The following is a 17,968-nucleotide window of genomic DNA, read 5'->3' on the forward strand; positions in this document are numbered from 1 at the left end:
CGGGTCTCCGTCGCTGTGATGCAGGTGTGCGGGTTGAAGGCTACTTGTTGCCGCTATGCATGCACGGTTATTTTATATGTGTGCGTGCTTGCTAGCTGCTGCTTGGCACTGTTCCTCCCTGCCTTCTGCTTCAGGCGGCAGCATCAAGTTGCCGTCAAAGTGGGCGGCCCTCGCTGTCTCTTGCTAAGTCACCAAATTCGGTCATGGCTCGTCTCCGGTACTCTGACGCTGTGGCTCGTCTCTATATCCGGTTCTCTGACATTGTGGTTGCTGCTAAGTCACAAGTTCCGTTGCTGGTCGCCCACCTGCAACAGGTTTGATTCCGAGTCAAATCCACCAGTCCGGCCTCGCCTAATAAACCAAAGACCTCCGCGGCCTCCTCGAGTATCTGCGGCCGGCTCCTCCCCGTCGCCTCAGGCCTCCGGTAAAACGATCTGTGCCAGTCAGCAGGACAAAGATTCATTATAAAGGTGGTGCTATACTATGCCTACGGAGTGTATATTAGCATCATCACGCACCGGCGTCTGCGCCCGCTTACTGATGGAACAGGTGTGCATGAGTCGCCACACGTGCAGCTTAATCTACATCAACCCGCTGGAGCTACGTTGAGCCGCCCTTGCCGCCTTGAGCCACCGGGGTTATATTAAGTCGCCGGTCTGTCATGAGCCACCGGAACTATATTGAGTTGCTGGTCTGCCTGAGCCACCTCTGTCGTGATAAACGGATCATCCGCCATCCAAAAAAATCAGGTGATATCCATCCAAGTTTGTTTTATTAGCACATGTTGTTTTTGTCAAAGAACAAGTTCATGTTTGCCTCAGTCTGCAATATTGTTTATGCACGGCAATTATTTATGACAAAAAGTGACATTATACCATGGAGATGGAGGCACGCCAACATCTTTTGGCATAGGTGGTCGTCGTTACTCAACGGACTCCCGCACCGGCTTACAACGCCTTGGCCGTCTCTCGCGACCGCGCCGGGTTACAACGTCGTGGCCATTTCTCGCGGCCGCGCCGGCTTACAACACCGTGGCCGTCTCTCGCGATCACATCGGCTTACAACAAGGAGGACAACTCGCTCATCCGCACCGGCTTACAAACGCTGCAGTTGATTCATCTGTCTGCTCTCGCGGCCGACTCACCCATGAGTGATTTCAACTTAACCTAGTGATCATCAACTTCATGGCTGATTACTTCTGGCCTGACACATCAGGTGATATCCGTTTTAAATATATTTTATTGGCACATATTATCTTTGTCAAAGAGGAGTTTATCTTTGCCTTGGTCTACAATATTGTTGATGCAGGACATTGTTCACTACATCAAAACGATGTGGTTGACTCGCCTGCGCCGGTTTACAGTACCGCGGTCGATTCATCCATCTGAGCCGCCTCTGATGTGGCGATCGTCTTTACCGACCGTCTCTCATGGCCTGGTCTACATCAATGCATCGGGCCACCCTTTCCTGGATGAGCTGAATATTGAGTATGAGTAAGCCACTACTTGGGAAGCCCGGTTTTCTTCCAACAAATTGGAAGCAAATTATCATATCTTATCAGCCGCCGTCTGCACTGGATGGCTCAATGGGTAGGTGCACAAGTCGCCGCCACTATGGTTTGATTAACTTCAAACAACCAGTTGGAAGGAACCATTGGCCGAGTTGTTCACACGGCTCATATGGGATCATTTATAACCCGCCGCAGTCACCTCAACCTTCTGTGGATTCACATCGTGCTATCAGCACCGATGATATACACCTTTCTGCTATGGTCAAATATGGAGAATCTCAAGCCAACTCCTCGAGTCGTCTTGAGACTCGTTGGCTACTATGGTATGACTCGGCAAAGTTAGCCGGTTTCAATAAATTCAAGAACTCCGGGTCATTGAAGGGAAAAATAACCCGGTCCCGGAGATTACTGCTAGATCGATGAAAATTTAAAAGCCATCAGAAGATTTCCGGCTCAAAATAAGGATTTTGGTTTAAAATCCGGTTCAAGAGACATCTTTCTCCCACAAAGCACTGAAGCTCCCAAATCCGGTTCAACATCCGGCTCAAGGTAAATTTGTCTCTTACAAATTTTTGAAGCTTTCAAATCCGGTTTAAAGTTCCGGTTTAAAAAGAATTAATCTCTCGCAAGTTCGAGTTCTAAGAAAAATTAAAGGTTGCCGAAAGAACTTGCTGCCATGATGCGCGGTTCAAACTTGGGTATCCTGCCTTACGGCTTATCCTATTATGATCACTTGGGGGCTTCCTGCTCATCGAGCATAGCTATCAGTACCCTCTTGATCGGTGCAATGCCAAAACTTATATGGTCACTTGGGGGCTTCCTGTTCAAACATAGGTCGTATTCGAACCAAAGAGAACATAGCTGTCGATACCCTTTTGATTAGCAAACTGCTGAACCTACTTGGGGGCTTCTTGATCGTATCCGAATCATAGCTCAACTCCTTTGGGAATCGACGTGGATCGTATTCGAATCAGCGTCATTAAACAAGTTTTAAGGTCATTTGGGGGCTTCCTGTTCAAACATAGGTCGTATTCGAACCAAAGAGAACATAGCTGTCGATACCCACTTTGATCGACAACACCAACGCCACTGGAGGCTATATGATCGTATTCGAATCTTAGCTTAACCCCTTTGGAACGGTTTACTGATCGTATTCGAATCAGAAGCCTCAAAAAATTTATCTGTTTTTATACAATCGCAAGTATTTGAGTTGTCACAAATATCATATGTGCCGGCTCTTACAGAATCAATTTCACTGACCGGGTCACATAAACCGGCGGTATCATTGAAAGGATCATAGGGATCTTGTAATCTACTTGTGTGCAGGATAAGACTACATTCGGCTGGTTACCCGCCCTGGCTCTTGACGTTAAGTTGCCAGGGCATATGTTGTTTAAACTCTGTGCAGGATCTGCAGCACTATGACTTATATAAATGCTTCAGTCCAAGCTCATCACTGAAATTGGTGTCTCAAAAGGGTTATCAATTATTGATTTTCTCCAGGGCTATAAGCCACCAGGTTACAAAAATTCCGGCTTACAATGAATGCGCATTAAGTCGTCATCGGCCAAGAGCCGCCAGGTATTTAAACTCCGGGTTTACCTGTCAACCGATGAAGTATTCAAATCTTTAATAGCCAAAACGGGCTGGATTTTCATGATGATATTGAATGATTGAGGTTTTTATACCGGATTATATTATTCAAATCTTGAATAGCCAGCATGGCTGGATTTCTATTATGATTATCAATAACCAGTATTATGATTGAGGTTTTCAAAGTCGCTTTAGCGCAACGGCTATTATCTTTATCAATGGGCATGATTTATTTTACAATGGAGGAAATAGTCCCGAATCGCTGCAGGCTTACGACTCGGCGCTTGGGGGCTACATTATTCAAATTGAGGTTACATCAAATATGCAAGTCTCATGTCGCTGCAAGCATGCACCATGACACTTGGGGACTAATGCAAATTCATTTTTGTTCGCCTCATTGAAGACCCGACTCATCACATCGTAATGAGCCGGCCTTTGGGGGCTACACCTTGCTGTTCAAATTTACACGGTTATATCTACAAAGTCCCTGCTCATTACTGCATAATGACCCGGCCCTTGGGGGCTACACTGGTTGAAATTTTCATGAGCATAAAGCAATTACAAGTCCCAGGTTGCTGCAAGCATAACAACCCGGCACTTGGGGGCTACATGTGTGGAATATTTAGTTTATGTGATTGAGATGAATAAACCAGATTTCTTCAAGGTTGCAACATTTATTGGAGCAAGTCTTAAACCATCACTTTGTTCTGCTCAAGATTTGGGGGCTACAGGTAATATGGATATAAGGGAGAAAAATCTTCAAATTATCAGTTTTGAGCAAATCAGGAGGATCAATTACATAAACCGGTGTCAACAACAATTATGACCCGGCATCGTCTGTTTTATAATCAGGAAGTTTTTTGTAATGATAAACCGACATGTTTTACATCTTCAAGACGGCTGAATATCAGATGAGTATTTGAAGACCAAAATTATTTAACCCGGCACCTTAGAAGCCGACTTAAGTGGATTATTCTTCACAATATTTTTATGTGAGAAACCAACATCAGCAAATTGAATATGAAGCTAGCTTATTTGACCCGAATTTTCTAGATGAAGGAAATGACAATTGGACTTAAGGATAGTCAGGTCCCGTCTCAGGAGAATATTTAACCCGAAGCACAAGGAATTAAGGATGATCAAGTGCCAGCTTACAAGAATTTTTAACACGGAGCACAACCTGTCAAAGTTGTTCTGGTGTTTATTTTTGTAGGATCAGTTTAACATGGATAAATCCAAATTAAACTGGGGGCTAATGTCGGGGATATACCCCACGGTATGACCCAGCCGGAGTTATGACCCGGCCGGACAAGGCGATTCACCAGAAGACCCGGCTGGAGCTAGGCAACTCACTGGCGATCTGCCTGGACATGGCGGTTTACATATAACCCGCCTGGACATTGTGACTCACTGGAGACCCGGCGCGCGGGTCAGATGGACAACAAGGCCCAAAGCCCATAAGGCCGGCTCAACGTTATGATGGGCCGGCTTAAGAGGAAAGGGATGACAAATATTTACTTTATGAGGAAGCAAGACCCGGACTTGTATTTAACTTGTAAGAGAAGATAGGCTAGTCCTAGTCCTACTAGGACTCCACATGTAACCCGCCCCTCTAACTTATATAAGGAGGGGCAGGGCTCCCCAAAGAGGGACAAGGAACAAGAAACAATATCTAGGGCTAGACACATGGAGGAGAGCCGGCTTACGGCGACTCCCTCATGATCATAATGAGACCTAGCCACAAACAGCATGTAGGGATATTACCGGATGATGTTTCCCGGGGCCCGAAGCAGTCTAAATCTTTGTCTTGTGTTGCGTATCTGCGTTGGCCTCGCGACTAAGTCCTTGCAAGAGGACATCTGCCGTGACAATTCCACGATAGGATGCCTTACGGGGCATCGCCAAGCTTAGTTGCTTGGTTATCCTTGAATATTACCTTGGGGTGCCTTGGGAATTCCCAAGCTTAGGCTCTTTCCACTCCTTATTCCATAGTCCATCGAATCTTTACCCAAAACTTGAAAACTTCAACCACATAAAACTCAAAACAAAACTCGTAAGCTCCGTTAGTATAAGAAAATAAAACCACCACTTAGGTACTGTAATGAACTCATTCTTAATTCATATTGGTGTAATATCTACTGTACTGCAACTTATCTATGGTTCATACCACTTAATACTAGCCATAGATGCATCAAAATAAGCAAACAACACAATGAGAACAGAATCTGTCAAAAACAAAACAGTCTGTAGTAATCTGTATCAAACGTATACTTCTGGAACCCCAAAAATTATGAAATAAACTGCTGGACCTTAGAAATTTGTCTATTAATCATCTGCAAAAAGAATCAACCTAAAAGCACTATCCAGAAGAAAATGGCAGCTAATCTCGTGAGCGCTAAAGTTTCTGTTTTTCACAGCAAGATCACATAAACTTCACCCAAGTCTTCCCAAAGGTTCTACTTGGCACTTTATTGAAACAAAAGATATAAAACATGATTACTACGGTAGCATAATCATGTGGACACACAAAAACAGTAAGGATAAATATTGGGTTGTCTCCCAACAAGCGCTTTTCTTTAATGCCTTTTTAGCTAGGCATGATGATGACAATGATGCTCACATAAAGGATAAGAATTGAAACATAAAGAGAGCATCATGAAGCATATGACTAGCACATTTAATCCTAACCCACTTCCTATGCATAGGGATTTTGTGAGCAAACAACTTATGGGAACAATAATCAATTAGCATAGGAAGGTAAAACAAGCATAGCTTCAGGATTTTAAGCACATAGAGAGGAAACTTGACATTATTGCAATTCCTACAAGCATATGTTCCTCTCTCATAATAATTTTCAGTAGCATCATGAATGAATTCAACAATATAACCAGCACCTAAAGCATTCCTTTCATGATCTACTAGCATAGAAAATTTACTACTCTCCACATAAGAAAAATTCTTCTCATTTGGAATAGTAGGAGTATCATAAGAGACTTGAACACTAAAAATTGTTTCCACATTAAAAGAGTAATGTTCAGAAAAAGGGTAATCATAATCATGACAAGATTTGTAAATATAATCATCACTACTTTTTATAGCATAAGTTTTATCACAATAATCGTCATAAGTAGCAACTTCGTTCTCATCATAATCGATTGAAACCTCTCCCAAGATAGTGGAGTCACTAAATAAAGTTGACACTCTTCCAAATCCACTTTAATATTCATCACAATAAAATCCAACATCCTCCAAAATAGTGGGATCACTAATTCCTAAAGTTGACACTCTTCCGAACCCACTTTCATCCATATAATCATCATACGTAGGAGGCATGCTATCATCACAACAACTTTGCATATCAAAACTTGGGATGCTAAAAATATCATTTTCACTAAATGTAGCATCCCCAAGCTTGGGGCAAACATTAATTCCAGCAAATATGTTCTCAAATATTTCATCCTCGTCAAACATAGCTTCCGCAAGCTTGGGCCCTTTCATATCATAAGCATAATCACTCTCATCATTAAAAATATGGATAGCACCAATAGTATAGCAATTATCATCATCACAAGTAGTAGTAGGAGCAACATCATTTGGGAGGGATACCTTTTTGCCTTTGTTTCTCCTTCTTTTATTTTTCTTCTTTACATTATGTGTAGGTTCAACTTTCCTCTTTGAGCTCCTTATTGATGAGATTGGTTGAATGGAAAGCTCCTCCTCGTTACCTGATTCATCATAAGAAATAATAGGAGGAGATTGGGAAGCCTCTTCCCTTTCATTAGTATTCTCATTATCTTCCATTTTCTTTCTTTTCCTTAGGTAATTGGCAATATAAGGATTTTCAATACAATTCTCCACACAAAACATATAAATATTCTCTAGATCAAAATGAAGAATTCTATCAAGGGCAAATTCTGGAATAATCTTAGTTATACGTTTAATTTCTTCATAACCCAAGAGCAAACTAAGTTCATTATGATGTGCAAGGGAAATCAAGTCATCACAATTTTTGGACACGATACGATCGTGAAACAATTTGCATTGGGTACTAAAATGATCACGTTCATTGCAAAGTTCACAAGTATGGCTAAGAAAGTTTAAATTTTCAGCACACGCATCTAGCTCTTCTTGCAACAATTTGGTTTCTAAGTTCTTATGCTTATTGCAATATCTATCTTCCCTATTTGGTGTGTACTTACAAACCCAATGCACTCCACAAAAATTGACATGTTTATAGGAGGCATTTTCATAATAACTAGTGCAATCATCATTAGCATCATGGATATTCAAAGAATTCGTACTAACAACATTGCAATCATGCTCATCATTCAAAGATTTAGTGCCAAACAATTTAGAGATTTCTTCTTCTAGCACTTGAGCATAATTTTCCTTTCCATCATACTCACGAAAGATATTAAAAAGATGAAGCGTATGAGACAAACTTAACTCCATTTTTTTGTAGTTTTCTTTTATAAACTAAACTAGTGATAAAAACAAGAAACAAAAAGATTCGATTGCAAGATCTAAAGATATACCTTCAAGCACTCACCTCGCCAGAAAAGAGCTTAGTGACGGAGTGTGAGTACCCTTTACCTAGCCTCCCTGGCAACGGCGCCAGAAAAGAGCTTGATGTCTACTACACAACCTTCTTCTTGTAGACGTTGTTGGGCCTGCAAGTGCATAGGTTTGTAGGACAGTAGCAAATTTCCCTCAAGTGGATGGCCTAAGGTTTATCAATCCGTAGGAGGCATAGGATGAAGATGGTCTCTCTCAAACAACCCTGCAACCAAATAACAAAGAGTCTCTTGTGTCCCCAACACACCCAATACAATGGTAAATTGTATAGGTACACTAGTTCGGCGATGAGATGAAGATACAAGTGAAAATAGATAGTAGATATAGGTTTTTGTAATCTGAAATAATAAAAACAGCAAGGTAACAAGCGGTAAAAGTGAGCGTAAACGGTATTGCAATGATAGGAAACAAGGCCTAGGGTTCATACTTTCACTAGTACAAGTTCTCTCAACAATAATAACATAGATAGATCATATAACAAGCCCTCAACATGCAACAAAGAGTCACTCCAAAGCCACTAATAGCAGAGAACAAACTTAGAGATTATGGTAGGGTACGAAACCACCTCAAAGTTATCCTTTCTGTTCTATCTATTCAAGAGTTCGTAGTAAAATAACATAAAGCTATTCTTTCCGCTCAATCCCTCATAGAGTTCATACTAGAATAACACCTTAAGACACAAATCAACCAAAACCCTAATGTCACCTAGATACTCCATTGTCACCTCAAGTATCTGTGGGCATGATCATACGATATGCATCACACAATCTCAGATTCATCCAACCAACATAAAAGTACTTCAAAGAGTGCCCCAAAGCTACTACCGGAGAGTCAAGAACGTGTGCCAACCCCTATGCATAGGTTCATGGGTGGAACCCGCAAGTTGGTCACCAAAACATTCATCAAGTGGCACATGATATCCCATTGTCACCACAGATAATCACGGCAAGACATACATCAAGTGTTCATAAAAGACTCAATCCGATAAGATAACTTCAAAAGGGAAACTCAATTCATCACAAGAGAGTAGAGGGGGAGAAACATCATAAGATCCAACTACAATAGCAAAGCTCGGGATAGATCAAGATCGTGCCATAGAGGGAACATGAGAGATAACACGAGAGAGAGAGATCAAACACATAGCTACTTGTACATACCCTCAGCCTCGAGGGTGAACTACTCCCTCCTCATCATGGATAGCGTCGGGATGATGAAGATGGCCTCCGGTGATGGGATCCCCCTCCGGCAGGGTGCCGGAACAGGGTCCCGATTAGTTTTTGGTGGCTGCAGAGGCTTGCGGCGGCGGAACTCCCGATCTAGGTTCTGTTCTGGAAGTTTTTGGGTACGTAGGTATATATGGGTGCAGGAAGTACATTGGTGGAGCTACGGGGGTCCCACGAGACAGGGGCGCACCCAGGGGGGTGCCCCCCACCCTCGTGAGCACCTCCCGTATCTCCTGACGTGCACTCCAAGTCCTTCGGGTGGCTTTCCTTCCAAAAATAACTTCTCCAGTTGATTTTGTTCCATTTTGACTCCGTCTGATATTCCTTTTCCTCGAAACACTGAAATAGGCATAAAACAGCAAATCAGGGCTGGGCCTCCGGTTAATAGGTTACTCCCAAAAATAATATAAAAGTGGATAATAAAGCCCAATATTACCTAAAACAGTAGATAAAGTAGCATGGAGCAATCAAAAATTATAGATACGTTGGAGACGTATCAGAGGCCTTCCCACTTCACCATCACCTTGAGTCGTGAGCCGGCGGCGGTGTCGGCGACCGACAGTGTATTGGGCCGGTACTTCTAGTTGGCCCGCGCTCCAGTCGGCGGGCCAGCTACATAAGCCGGCAGGTTGACCCAGTCGCCTGCCGGGTGAACACTCTTCACATAGAAGTACGACAACTGCCACATCTTCACTAACTGTATGAGTGAGATGGAGGGGAACAGGTTCTCGGCAGCCGGCCTCCGCACCGTGACGAAGGTGCCGCACCGCACCGGCACTCCCTTGACGACGGCGCCGAGCTTCGTGTGGAAGAAATCTCCCCAAAGTTCAATGGTGGGGAGGATGCCGAGAAAGCCCTCGCAAAGGGTGACGAAGGCGGACAGCAGCACCACCGTGTTCGATGTGAGGTGGTGCGGCTGAAGGCCGTAGAAGTGGAGGAAGGAGCGGAGGAAGCCGCTTGCCGGCAGGCCGAAGCCGCCTGGGAAATGCGACCTGAAGACGACGCATTCGCCCTCCTCCGGCGCCGGTGAAATCTCCGTCTCCGGCGCCAAGCGAACCCTCATGAAATCCCTGCCACGTAGCCGTCGCGTCTGGCAGAGGAATTCGACGTGGTCCTCATGGACGTTGGAGCCGTCCCACGCTCCGGCACGTGCCATGGGGTCGAAGAGCTCGAACGGAAGGATTGCGTGGCGACGGGCGTGCGGCCTTGCGGCGACGAGGTGCGGCGTGGAAGGTGGCTGGGAGCTTGGTGCGGTGGCGGACGACAACAACAACAGCAAGAAGATGAATAGAATGGTAGAGAAGGAAATGGGCGCGCGTGCATTCGCCGCCGCACCCCCCCCCCCCCTAATTTATAGCCTTAGAGCGGCAAAGCCGAGGAGGCAGAGCGTGGGGGACGTGGGACTAACGGCACCCACTCCCCCACGAACCGCGTTTATCGCGCTAGTAAAGGTGTGTATTAACCGCCCCAGAATATCAATTGACCACTTCGGCCATAGTGGATCCGCGCATGGGCCGAGGCGCTATAGTGGCGGGCCCCAGCCTGCCGCGACGTCTCATCGCACGCGTGGGCTGGTGGGCAGGCCCAGGTGGCTGGTGCCGCGTGGCACATGGAAGGCAGGCGGCCGGCCCGACGCCCGGTGCGCGCACCACCTGGTTCCCGCCTTCGGGCTTCAAATTCGACCAGATAGTGCGTCTGGTAGAGGCCGATTCCGAGCTGTCTATTCCGCAGAGTAGGAAGTTGTTTGGGCTTCTCATTCTCCGTTCGACCATGAAACCCCACCAGTTTCGGGGACTATTGTCAGAGTAAATGACCACGGGTAGCCTAACCGGCTCCCCCTGGCTCTTCAAAATCATCAGGCCGACTGCGCCCTCAAACATCCAAGACGAAGGGCAGCCTTCTAGTGGCCGCCTTCTAGTAACCGCAAGCTTCCTCAAAGTAGACCGACTCCTGGTAGGCCGCCACCAGAGTGGCCGCCCTCTAGCAGGCGGCCCGCATCATGCGCCCTCAAAGTCTGCACCCACGTAACGACGACGAGATGGGGCATGGCTATAGTAGAGTCTTCCACCCCCGAATCCCGGAGCAGGCGTGGCCACAATGCGTCGTACCGATCGACCATCCCTTGCCCAGTGCGGCACTGTTGCCATGTTGACCATGACATCACCCATGGCAGAGCGACCATGCCCCCATGACAGGCTGTCGGTACGGCCCGCAGGCGGCGGGCCCCTCCTGCCAGTGAGCCTCCATAAGTCGGCCTGACCAGTCTAGTCGGCCCGAGGGGAGGCCGGCTCCCAGTAGCCGGCCAACCCTTGCCCTGGAAGTTTGTGCACCATCAAGCAGATGAGACGGGGTAAGGCTACAGTAAGCACCCGCCAAGCGGCGGTACTATAGCCATGCTTGCCCCAACAAAGCCATCGTCATCTAGGGCGAGGCTATAGTAATGAGCCGCCGACAAGGCCCCCAGGCGATGGGCCCAGCCTGTCGACCAAGAGGCCAGCAGCCGGTGGGATCCACCAGTCGGCGGGCCCCAGCGGCCGGTAGAGAAGCCGGCGCCCATAGACACTGACGGCCTGGACCCGCATCCAGCTGGATTACCATTGTACCCCTGGGGGTAGGCCTATATAAACCCCCCAGGACACCAATGCCAAGGGTTGATCAATTAGAAATAGACACACCACATAGAGAGAAGAGGAGAGCTGGCCTTGTCCTTCTTCCTCAAGCAAACAGCTCAAGGAGCCTCTTGTAGCTACTTACTCATTTAGTGATCATGCGGAGACCCTGTAGAGCAGGACTAGGGGTGTTATCTCCTAGGAGAGTCCCAAACCTGGGTAAGATTCACCGGCGTGCATGTCTTCGCCTTATCCCGTTTCTAGGCACCGGCGGTGTCTTACTGGATCCCACTATGATTAGCCATCCTTTGGCATATGTTGCACCTACCACCCGACACTCATTGAGAAGGAAGCCCCCAAGTGACCAGTAAGACGGCATGTAAGCCAGATCAATAGGGTAGTCAAGGCTCTACTCATTAAACAGGTCACCCCCAAATGACCAAAGAGACGACATGTAAGCTGGATCAAGAGGGTAGTCAAGGCTCTGCTCATTGAGTAGGTCACCCCAAATGACCAATGAGATGGCATGTAAGCTAGATCAAGAGGGTAATCAAGGCTCTGCTCATTGAGCGGGTCACCCCCAAATGACCAATGAGACAACATGTAAGCCGGATCAAGAGGGTAATCAAGGTTCTGCTCATTGAGCAGGTCGCCCCCAAATGACCAATGAGACGGCATGTAAGCCGGATCAAGGCACCTTATGAACAGACAATAAAAGATCAGATACTTGGAAATGAAACAATAAAGACCTTGAATTATCAGGGATGCCGGCTTTATTGTAATGATCATAGTATATACATTGAAGAAAATATGTACAGCATAAGAGCCAGTGGCTCAAGTGTAATATGGTCGAAGGTGAGCGAAGTTCCACGGCCGGCGGGTCTCCTCCTCCGATGTGCGCGAATCCTTGTGTTCTCGAATATCTAAAAGGTAATATAACCCATTGTTCGGGTTCTTGCTGACCACAAAAGGCCCTTCCCAAGGTGGGGATAATTTATGCATATCTGTTTGATTTGGATGAGCCGGAGCACCAAGTCGCCTTCTTGAAAGGTTCAAGTTTTAACCCGGCGGCTATGATAGCAACGCAAATCTTGCTGGTATATCGCCGAACGAGCCGCTGCAAGGTCACGCTCTTCATCGAACAAATCAAGAGCATCTTGATGTGCTTTTCATGATTAGCTTCAACATAAGCCGCCATGCGGGCGAGTCATGATGGATATCGCTTGGAAGAACTTCCTCTGCCCCATAAACCATGAAAAAAGGTGTGTAACTGATTCATCTCCAACGTATCTATAATTTTTGATTGTTCCATGGTATTATATTACGTGTTTTGGATGTTTATGGGTTGTATTTTACACATTTATATCATTTTTGGGACTAACCTACTAACCGGAGGCCCAGCCCGTATTGCTGTTTTTTTGCCTATTTCAGTATTTCGAAGAAAAGGAATACCAAACAGAGTCCAAACGGAATGAAACCTCCGGGGGCATGATTTTTGGAACGAACATGATCCAAAGGACTTGGAGTGCAAGTCAAGAAGCAATCAAGGCGGCCACAAGGGTGGAGGGCGCGCCCACCCCTACAGGGCGCGCCCCCCTATCTCGTGGGCCCCTCGGGCAGCCACCGACGTACTTCTTCCTCCTATATATACCTACGTACCCCGAAAACATCCAGGGAGCAACCGAAACACAATTTCCACCGCTGTAACCTTCTGTATCCGCGAGATCCCATCTTGGAGCCATCATCGGTGTTCTGCCGGAGGGGGAATCCACCATGGAGGGCTTCTACATCAACACCATAGCCCTTCCTATGAGTTGTGAGTAGTTTACCACAGACCTTCGGGTCCATAGTTATTAGCTAGATGGCTTCTTCTCTCTTTTTGGATCTCAATACCACGTTCTCCCCCTCTCTTGTGGAGATCTATTCGATGTAACTCTTTTTGCGGTGTGTTTGTCGAGATCCGATGAATTGTGGGTTTATGATCAAGTTTATCTATGAGAAATATTTGAATCTCCTCTGAATTCTTTTATGTATGATTGAGTTATCTTTGCAAGTCTCTTCGAATTATCGGTTTGGTTTGGCCTACTAGATTGATCTTTCTTGCCATGGGAGAAGTGCTTAGCTTTGGGTTCAATCTTACGGTGTCCTTTCCCAGTGACAGCAGGGGAAGCAAGGCGCGTATTGTATTGTTTCCATCGAGTATAAAAAGATGGGGTTTATATCATATTGCAGGAGTTTATCCCTCTACATCATGTCATCTTTCTTAATGCGTTACTCTGTTCTTATGAATTTAATACTCTAGATGCATGCTGGATAGCGATCGATGTGTGGAGTAATAGTAGTACATACAGGCAGGAGTCGGTCTACTTGTTGCAGATGTGTGGAGTAATAGTTGTTTGGGCCTCGATGGTTTGGCTGGCGGCAACGGAGAAGCCAGGGAAATACTCTGCACAAAGAGGAAAAAGAGAGAATACAAAGTCAGAAGACGGACTAAAATAATAGGCGGCAAACGAAGGGAAGAAAAGGAAGGCAACTTACCGTCAACCATGTCCTCAATGCGGCTGTAGCCGTCGCTCAGCGCCTGCTCCAACTCAGCCCCGTTTGACGCCTGGGTCTCATACTCAGCTTGGAGGGCGGCTTCGCTATCCTTCACCGCCTGGAGGGCCGCCTTGTGACTCTCTTCCTGGTCAGCTAGCCGCTTATCCAGGCGGTCGCGCTCCTGAGCCACGGTGTTGCACTCCCCCTCCTTGACATGCAGCACAGTCTGGGCCTCACCCAGTTGCTGCTGCAGGGAAGCGTTGGCCTCTATGAAAGCAACGAAGAAAAACAATCAATAAACAAGAAGTCGCCAGAAGAGATCTGGCCTGACTGCTCAGCAGTCGGCCTGAATCTTGGGGACTACACCTAGTGGGTGCGCTGACACACCCCCACGAGAGAAAGAAGGAAAAAAAACTTACTCCGGCTTTCAAACAGGTCGGCGGTCTGTTGAGTTAGCTCCCGGACATGGGAGTTGAAGGCGGTCGCATGGAGGTTATGATAGTCCTGCCAAAAGGACAGACGAACAAGAAGAAACAAGTCAACTCCCGAGCCTGCTTGAAATTTCTAGGCCGCCTGCTCAGCAGCCGGCCCGGAACTCGGGGACTACACCCAGTGGGTGCGCGGACGCGCCCCCACAGAAGAACACAAGAGCAAGAAGCAAAAAGCAGGAGGCGTACTCGGATGGCCGTTCGCGTCGCCAGGAACTCCTGGTTGTAATTCTTAAGGGAGGTGGCCTGTGATTGCAGTTGGGCCCGGACATCCTGCGCCGCCTCGTTCAGCATGGCCATCCCGCCCCCTGGCGCCTAGTCTAGCAAGCTGACGCTAGCCTCTTCTAGGTCTTGGGTCAACGAGCCGGTGCCCCTAGCCTCTTGTGGAGGCGGTGCCGAGGCCGCCTTCCCCCCGTGCTGGCGTGCCGAAGACTGGACCACAAGGTCTGATGAGGCACGGACTAGCGAGATGCTAATTCGCGCGTTTAGATGGCCCGATCTTTCACAACGATCCTTGTTCAACTGTTCTTCCACCTGGTCCCTCAACCTCCAATAATAAGATTCACCCGTGTACGAAAATACACGAACAAAAATAATGATCCCCTTGGATCAGCACGTAGGCGTCGATGTGATGATCAATCCTCCGTCACTAGTAAATTTCCTCGATGAGAAAATCACAGATAATATATATGATATGGTCGTCCCCAACTTGAACGTTTTTCTGTATATTTCATAACTCTGAAAACAAACCCAAAAACTAAAAAAAACCTCATATGACGCACATTGGCTATTATATAGCCGACCCTCACGCACGCACCTGGCCGAAAGCCAACACAATCTGGACTCTTATCAATACGACTTGGTCATCACGTTTATAGCATACGTGGACCTTTTTACAAGGAAAAATACTACTTCTGCTACTCACGTAGCACTACCTAATGGGATAAAGCCCAATTTAAATAAAACATGGGAACTTATCTTTAGCAGATCCATCAAATATATTGGCTTGGAGATTGAAAAGGAAGTTGCCGATCCTAATATTCCCTGGAGGCATACGAAACGTGGGAATAACATCATCTGGCTGTGGCTCCTCTTGACTCTTGCATTGCTTGTGTATCCATCGTTGCACTTTCACATGCGGCAGACTATTTATTTTACGTAGATCATGTGTCATATATTCACGAAACTCATCATGTCTAGCAGGCACCAAATAAACCCGGTTTAATTTTCTTGTACCGCTGAACCCTGATCCACATATTTGACGCAACACACCATCCTTTCCTCGATGAAATTTGGTGGCACATGTAGGATTATTTTTTACAACTTTTTCATGGCTTGATTCCTTAGCTGGTTCAACTTGTATAGCATTATCAACTGATGATACATGTGGCGATATTGTGTGTGTATCATCCTCCCTTCCTTGAAGCGAAACCGTCCGCGGTTTCAAGTCATTTTTCAACACGACCTCCCTCTCTCGAACTTGCCGCTCTCTAGTGATTGCACTATCCAGCATCGGCTTTAGCATGTGCTTCCTTCCACCATGCATGAATGAGTACGTGTTGGATCTCCCGGCATGCACCGCGTCATGATCGAACTGCCATGGCCTCCCTAATAGCAACTGACAAGCGTCCATCGGTAAGACATCACAATCTACCTTGTCAATATAATCTCCAACAACAAATGGCACGTGTACCTTATGTGTAATCTTTAATTTTCCGGAGTTGAATAGCCACTCCACGTGGTGCGGTTGCGGATGCCGCCACATGGACAAACCCAATGCTTGCACGAGATCTTTGCTAATAGCATTAGTAAAACTGCCACCATCAATTATCATCTTGCATGCCTGGTCCTTGATCTTGCACTGTGTTTTAAAAACACTCCAACGCTGCCCTTTAGGATCACCATCCTCCTGCACCTTCTTCACTAAAAGATTTAGACCCTTCATCGGTGCATCAACTTCTTCTTTTATTTCTTCTACCTCTTCTCTTCTTTTTCGCAAACGATCTTTCCAATCAGCAGCGAACACATCCGTTGGCATGGGAATAAAACAAATTTTTTTGCCCTTCCGTGATACAGAATAACTATTTTTCTTGACATCCCGAACAGCCCCAACACGCTTGCAGCATGGGTCCCCAAGTAGCAGATGGCACGACACCATGGGCATAGGACAAACATGAAAAAATTCCGCACAACAATATTTCCCGAGATCAAAATTAGCAAAATCTGATGCGTAATTTTGATTTCACCTTTGAACCACTTCAGCGTGTACGGTCTTTCAAGAGGCGCCATCTTAAGCCCCAATTTTTCCACCACCTCGATGCTCGCCATATTGACCGCTGTACTCTCATCGATTGTCAGATTAACACGTCGTTCGTTCACAACGCAACGAGTGTGAAAAAGAGTGACCTCTCCAATGCCTTCCTCCTCCATCAATATGTTCCTGCTCAACATATTGATGCTTGACTCCGCAGACGATATTACAAATTGAGTCGCCGTGACTAACCTTTGCTCTGATACCACTTGATGAGGCACGGACTAGCGAGATGCTAATTCGCGTGTTTAGATGGCCCGATCTTTCACGACGATCCTTGTTCAACTGTTCTTCCACCTGGTCCCTCAACCTCCAATAATAAGATTCACCCGTGTACGAAAATACACGAACAAAAATAATGATCCCCTTGGATGAGCACGTAGGCGTCGATGTGATGATCAACCCTCCGTCACTAGTAAATTTCCTCGATGAGAAAATCACAGATAATATACATGATATGGTCGTCCCCAACTTGGACGTTTTTCTGTATATTTCATAACTCTGAAAACAAACCCAAAAACTAAAAAAACCCCTCATCTGACGCACATTGGCTATTATATAGCCGACTCTCACGCACGCACCTGGCCGAAAGCCAACACAATCTGGACTCTTATCAATACGACTTGGTCATCACGTTTATAGCATACGTGGACCTTTTTACAAGGAAAAATACTACTTCTGCTACTCTTGTATCACAACCTAATGGGATAAAGCCCAATTTAAATAAAACATGGGAACTTATCTTTAGCAGATCCATCAAATATATTGGCTTGGAGATTGAAAAGGAAGCTGCCGATCCTAATATTCCCTGGAGGCGTACGAAACGTGGGAATAACATCATCTGGCTGTGGCTCCTCTTGACTCTTGCATTGCTTGTGTATCCATCGTTGCACTTTCACATGCGGCAGACTATTTATTTTACGTAGATCATGTGTCATATATTCACGAAACTCATCATGTCTAGCAGGCACCAAATAAACCCGGTTTAATTTTCTTGTACCGCTGAACCCTGATCCACATATTTGACGCAACACACCATCCTTTCCTCGATGAAATTTGGTGGCACATGTAGGATTATTTTTTGCAACTTTTTCATGGCTTGATTCCTTAGCTGGTTCAAC

This window comes from Triticum aestivum, chromosome 2B (genome assembly GCF_018294505.1).
Source record: "Triticum aestivum cultivar Chinese Spring chromosome 2B, IWGSC CS RefSeq v2.1, whole genome shotgun sequence".
Classification (NCBI taxonomy): Eukaryota; Viridiplantae; Streptophyta; class Magnoliopsida; order Poales; family Poaceae; genus Triticum; species Triticum aestivum.